We start from the raw sequence: 6,873 nt of genomic DNA, 5'->3' as shown, positions 1-6,873 counted from the left end.
CAGGAACTTACATGTTGCTTTTTTTTATCTCAGAGCAAGTCGATTGTGCAAATACCCTTGATTACTCTGTGATAGAAAATGTGACCATCTGTAACAATTCATATTGTGAACTTATTACACAGATAATTATTATGATGAATAGTACAATTCAGCAATCAGAAATCTGTACAGGATCCAAAAGAACACAGCAGGATAATCTGCCATCTAAATGGGCTTGAGGAAAAAAATGCAATTTATTTGACATGCTCCACAAAAGAAGCAGAATCAACTGGATACACAACCCAATCAGTTTTGCTCCCCACCACACACCCGTAGTCTGACACTGAAGCTGACATCATCCATCATGGCGAGGGGGAGAATGAGATTCCAAACCATCATCTTTGCATCTGTTCCCAAACAGGCCAAACAAAGGCCAAAAGCAAGTTCCTGAGAGCGTCCCTCCTGCCTAGTCGGAATTCAACTTTCTTAAGGCAAGCTTGGCCCAAAAGACAAAATATTTACTATTTAAGCTTTGCCTACACCATGCTTAAATGGCAAATCCAACTAAAGTGATCCTTTCTTTTTCTAGTTTTTATAAGAAACTCATCTACTTAACATGTGTAGGTCACATGGACCACGCGTTTCTAGAAATGGACAGTTCCACAACCTGAATAATTCGGATTGGGAAAAGTTTATCTACCTTGAGGGATAAATACTAATTACTGTTGAATATAAACTAATGATCAAACATTGAACCATGGAACCTGTACACAAGAACCACTCAATGATTGTTGTCAATTACGATATATCGTAGGAAAGAGATGAAAATGAGAAAATGGGAGACTGGGAGAAGATTCACCAGTTAGAGATGAAAATGGCCTGCAGAACTAGAATTATCTGTCATCTTTCTATAGTCATCCCCTTGGAGTCAAAGTATGTTGAATGCTTTATGATGTTGGTCAGTTCGCTGAGGAAATAGCCCAGCATATGCTTTAACAAGCTAAGCCCTACTAATCCTTATAGGAACCTGTAAAACATTAAACTCTGCCACAAATAAAGGAGAGCTATCATATTCTTTCCTCTGACTATTCTCCTTCACTGAAGAGTGAATTATATTTCATGACCTTTAAAATATTTTCTAGATCTAAGTCCTATGAGATACCTAGTTGCATGCCATACAGTTTCTCAGGTTTCTCCCAGTGTGTTAGGCATACAAATAGACACAATAATAAAAGTTATGTGAATATCTCCAGTGCCTCTCCTATAATACCACCCTAGAGTATGTTAGAGATGAAATGGAAATGTGGAATAAGAACTCATCTGTGTTGAGATGAGCAAAGAATTGTGAAGAACTAATAGCATATAATTTATGAATCCCCATTTTGGTGTTAATATGGAGACCAAGACAGGGCTCTAATTAAGAAATATCTCTCTAAGATGTCTGGCTAGTCTGAAGTTCCACTGCTCCAAGGACTTGGGCATAAACCTAATTGGATCCTATAACTCTCCTCTCTGAAAGAATCCTTTGGAAGGCAACCTAGCTCTTCTGAATATAGACAGAGACAGAGAAAGACAGAGAGAGAGAGACACAGAGAGAATACCTCCCATGTCACACAAAGAAAATGATGGTGCAGAGGGTGCCAAGCATTGCCACTAGTCCTGGATTTCATTTTCTATAGTGCTATAAGGTTTACAGGGCAGGTAGATGGTTCAGTGAATAGAACACTAGGTTTGAAATCTCGAAGACTCATCAAGAGTTCACATCCAGGTTCAGACACTTACTGACCCTGGGTAAGTCACTTAACTTTGTTTGCCTCAGTTCCACTCTCTAAAAGGAGCTGGAGAAGGAAATGGCAAACCACTGTAGTATCTTTGCCAAGAAAAGCCCAAACAGGGTCATGAAAAGTCAGGCAGAAAAACAACAAATAAGGGTTGTTGCTGTTTTTGTTGTTGTTTAATATTACATTTTCCTAATTATATGTAAAACCAATTTTAATTTTTTTTCTAATTTTGAGTTCCATATTCTCTCCTCCCCCCCGCCCCACTCATTGAGAAGGCAAACAATTTGACATAGGTTATACATTGTGTAGTCATGAAAAACACATCTCCAAGTAAGTCATTCTGTGAAAGAAAACATTAAAATAAACCAAGGAAAATAAAGCAAGGAAAGATGTGCATTCAAGCTCTACCAGTTCTTTCTCTGGAGATGAAAAGCATTTTCATCATAAGTCCTACGGAATTGTCTTGGATGATTGTATTGCTGAGAATAGCTAAGCTATTTATAGCAGATACAATACTCCTGTTACTGTGGACAATGCTCTCCTGGTTCTGCTCATTTTATGTTCCATCAGTTCATATAAGTTTTCCCATGTTTTCTGAGAGCACCCTGCTCATCATTTGTTAAAGCACAATAGTATTCCATCACAATCACATACAATAACTTGTTCAGCCATTCCCAATTGATGGACATCCCCTCAACTTCCAATGCTTTGCCACCACTAAAAGAGTTGCTATAAATATTTTTGTAAACATAGGTCCTTTTCCTTTTTGTTGTTTTTTTATGTCTTTGGTATACAGACCTAATAGTGGTGTTGCTTGGTCAAAGGGTATGCATGGTTTTATAGCCCTTTGGGGATAGTTCCAGATTTATCTCTATAATTGTTGAATCAGTATACAACTTCACCAATCGTATATTAGTGTTCTAATTTTCCCACATCACCTACGACATTGGTCATTTTCCTTTTCTGTCATGTTAGCCAATCTGACAGGTGTAAGGTCGTAGCTCAGAGCTTTTCTTAAATTTTCATTTTATTCATTAATAGTGATTTAGAGCATTTTTATATGACTATAGATAGCTATGATTACTGGGTCTGAAAACTACCTGCTCATATACTTTGACCATTTATCAATGCATGAAATGAATGGCTCTTATTTCTCTAAATTTCACTGAGTTTTCTATATGTTTCAGAAAGTAAGTCTTTATCAGAGAAACTCAATGTAATTTTTTTTTTCATTGTAATGATTACCAACTATGTATTTCCTTTCTGTAAAGCCAATTAGTAAGTGGAAGATCTTTCCCAGCCCATTGAATATGCCTCAGATGGGGCTAACAAAGGGAGGCCTGATTAGAGACAGGCCCACACCCTTTCACTAACTATGTGTGAGGCCCCAGGCTTACACCCTTTGGCTAGTTAGCACACTAGTTTGCTAGTTTGAGAGGCCTGAAGCCTGCAGGGCCATAAGAGGACTTGCTAAGACCAGAGCCAATGGTACCTGACCTGAGTTCTAATCAATCAGATGAGGGCTAGGACTGTATAAAAAGAGAGCCCAGAACTGGGAGCAGCACAACTAGGAGCAGCTGAGAGGGGCAGGATTCAGAAGCAGACATCAAGAAGACATTGAAGCAGCAGATACAAAGGGAGAGCCAGCATTGAGACTGCAGAGCAGAGAGGGCTGAGCAAGAGAGAGTTGTGGAGATCAAGGAAGTCAGAGTCAGCAGAGCTGCAGGAGTTAGGACTCATGAGTGATCATTTATAGAAGGCCCTAGCAGTGGGGAGAGGCTACAGTATGGCCTGGTTCCTTGCTCTAATATTTTGTTATAATTTCCTTGTTACTACAGTCAGGGGGGCTCACTGGTTGTGGAATATTATTGCTACTATATCCAATTGGGAGCATTGGTCCTTGGATATGATCCTCTGTTATCTAAATAAATGTTATTCTTCCTCTGTCTTCTACCTAGAGAATTCCTAATACTTTGCAATTCCAAACCACTCAGGCATGTCCATGACCATCTCCAAGGTCATGAATTTTCCCTCTTTAAGCCAATTCTGATGAGAGTAAGGTTCATGTACCCCCCTCCTCACTTTCCCATTTGCAGCTCCATTGTAGATTTTCTTTCAGACCTCTTTTACATCAGAGAATTTTTACCCTTCCACTTCTTCCTTTCCCCTTCTCCCAGTACATTCTTCTTACTCATCCCTTAATTTTATTTTCTTAGGTAATCATACCATCATGTTCAATTCACACTTCTGCATTCCGTTTAGGTTTACTCCTTCTAACTGCCCTAATAATGAGAAAGTTGTTTAGCAGTTATAAATCTAATTTTCCCGTGCAGGAATATAAACAATTTAATCTTATCAAATCCCTTATGATTTCCTTTTTCTGTTTACTTTATTTATACTTCTTTTGCATCTTGTATTTGAAATTCAAATTTTCTATTCAGCTCTGGCATTTTCATCAACAATGCTTGAAAGTTCTGTATTTTATTGAGTATCCATTTTTCCCCTGAAGGATTATACTCACTTTGCTGGGGTACATGATAATTGGTTGCAATCCTAGCTCCTTTGCCCTCTGGAACACCATATTCCAAGCCCTCTAATCTTTTATATTAGAAGCAGCTAAATCTCGTGTTTTTCTAATTGTTGCTCCACCATATTTGAATTGTTTCTGTTTGGCTGCTTGCAATATCTTTTCCTTTTACTGAGAGCTATGGTATTTGGCTATGATATTCCAGGGAATTATTGTGTTGGGATCTCTTTCAGGACACATGGTTTCTTTCCATTTTTATTTTCCCCTCTCATTCTAGAATATCAGGGCAGTTTTGTTTGTAAAATTGAGTTCCAAATTCTCTTCCTCCCTCTCCTCCCTACCTCATTGAGAAGACAAGTAATTTGATAAGGTTATACATGCACAATCATGTAAAGCATATTTCAGTGTTAGTCAAGTTGTGAAAGAAAACACAAAGAACTACCCAAGAAAAATAAAGAAAATAAAAAGTAGTACGCTACTACCTGCATTCAGACTCCATCAGTTCTTTCTGGGGAGGTGAGGAGCATTTTTCATCATGAGTCCTTAAGAACTGTCTTGAGTCATTGTATTGCTGAGAATAGCTAAGTCATTCACAGTTTATCATGATGCAATATTGCTGTTGCTGCATACAGTGTTCTCCTGGTTCTGCTGATTTCACTCTGAATCAGTTCATGTCTTTTCAGGTTTTCTGAGACTATTCTGCTATTATCTCTTATAGCACAGTAATACTCCATCACAATCATATACCACAACTTGTGCAATCATTCCCCACTTGGTGGACATCCTCCCTTCAATTTCTAATTCTTTGCCACCACAGAAGGAGCTGTGTTTTTTTTTATTTTTGTATATATTTTATATACATGTGCTTATATATTTGTACATATGATTCTTTTTCCTTTTCTAAAAAAATCTCTTTGGGATACAGACCTGGTAGTGGTGTTGCTGAGTCAAAGGGTATGCACGGTCTTATAGCCCTTTGGGCATAGCTCCAAATTGCTCCCTAGAATAATTTGATCCATTCCCAACTCTACCAGCAGCGCATTAGTGTCCCAATTTTCCCACATCACCTCCAACAGTTGTCATCTTCTTTTTGTCATAATTTGACAGATGTCAGGTAGTTGCGCAGAGTTTTTGAATTTGCATTTCTCTAATTAGCTGAGTCAGAAAATTTTTCATATAACCATATGTTAGAAACATACTCACATTGTCTAGGAATAAGCAAGACTTGTTGGGAAGTCAGGAACTTTTTAATTATAATTTACATTTATTCCCCCTGAATAAATGTGTACCTCCCCTGAACAGAGTACAGGAGAAAGTACAAAGGACTCAGATGGATGCCAGTCCTTTAATAGACCCTCACCTTGAATCTCCTGCCAGGCTCTTCATTGGCCAGATACTACTCCCTGACTGCCTAGTCATGCTCTCCTCAAATGGCTCATTTAAGCATGCATACACGCCTGACCTTTCACCTGACCAACCTGAGGCCTGGTTTCTGCTAAATCTAGGGTGGGGGAGGGGGGGAAGTACACCTTCGATTCTGTGGAAACAAAACTCCTCCCATTTCTTACACCATACATAGCTTTGAGTTCTTCATCTGAAAACTGCCTGTTCATATCCTTTGTCCATTTATGAATTGGGGAATGACTTGTATTCTCATAAATTTGACTCTGTTCTCTACATATTTGAGAAATGAGGCCTTTATCAGAGACTCTTCAAATAAAAATTGTTTCCTAACTTTCTGCTTTCCTTCTAATCTTTGCTACGTTAGTTTTGTTTGTGCAAAATCTTTTTAATTTAATGTAATCAAAATTATCCATTTTCCATTCCATAATGCTCCCTTTCTTGTTTGGTTACAAATGCTTCTCTTCTCCATAGATCTGACAGATAAACTATTCCTGGCTCTCCTAATGTGCTTATAGTATCACCCTTTATGTCTAAATCATGAAGCAATTTTGACCATATCTTAGTAGCTGCCCCACTGGGGCTCCTTCTTTTCTTCCTTCCTTCCTTCCTTCCTTCCTTCCTTCCTTCCTTCCTTCCTTCCTTCCTTCCTTCCTTCCTTCCTTCCTTCCTTCCTTCCCTTCTTCCTCTCTTCCCTTGCTCCTTCCTCTCTCTGTTCACATAGGGTATAATATCTTACCTGTGGGTGCTCTGTCCAAAGGAATGTAAATTTTGATCACTGAAACTTTGCAAAATCTCTTTGTGTTTACAGGCTAGATTTCTTTCTTAAGAAACCACTCAAATCCCTCTAGCTCTCATTGCAAGGCCAACAGACTGTTGCAGCCCAAGCCCCATCTGGTCATTGATTGGGCCCTGATGGCACCTACTGAATGTAAACAGAAACTGTTTTTGTTTTAGCCAGAAACCCTGAGCGTGTCCCTCTCCCAGGCTGATTTTTTTTGACTAGCCTCATTTCTTTTTTTTTAATTAAGAGTTTTTATTTTTAGTTTACAACGCTCAGTTCTGCATGTTTTTGAGTTCCAGATTTTCTCCCCCTCCCCTCCCAGACAGCATGGAATCTGATATATGTTCTACATATACCTTCCCATTGAACCTAGTTACACAGTAGTCAAGTTGTGTAAAGAA

This window comes from Trichosurus vulpecula (assembly GCF_011100635.1).
Source record: "Trichosurus vulpecula isolate mTriVul1 chromosome X unlocalized genomic scaffold, mTriVul1.pri SUPER_X_unloc_2, whole genome shotgun sequence".
In the NCBI taxonomy this organism is placed as follows: domain Eukaryota; kingdom Metazoa; phylum Chordata; class Mammalia; order Diprotodontia; family Phalangeridae; genus Trichosurus; species Trichosurus vulpecula.
Note: the sequence above shows the minus strand (reverse complement) of the source record.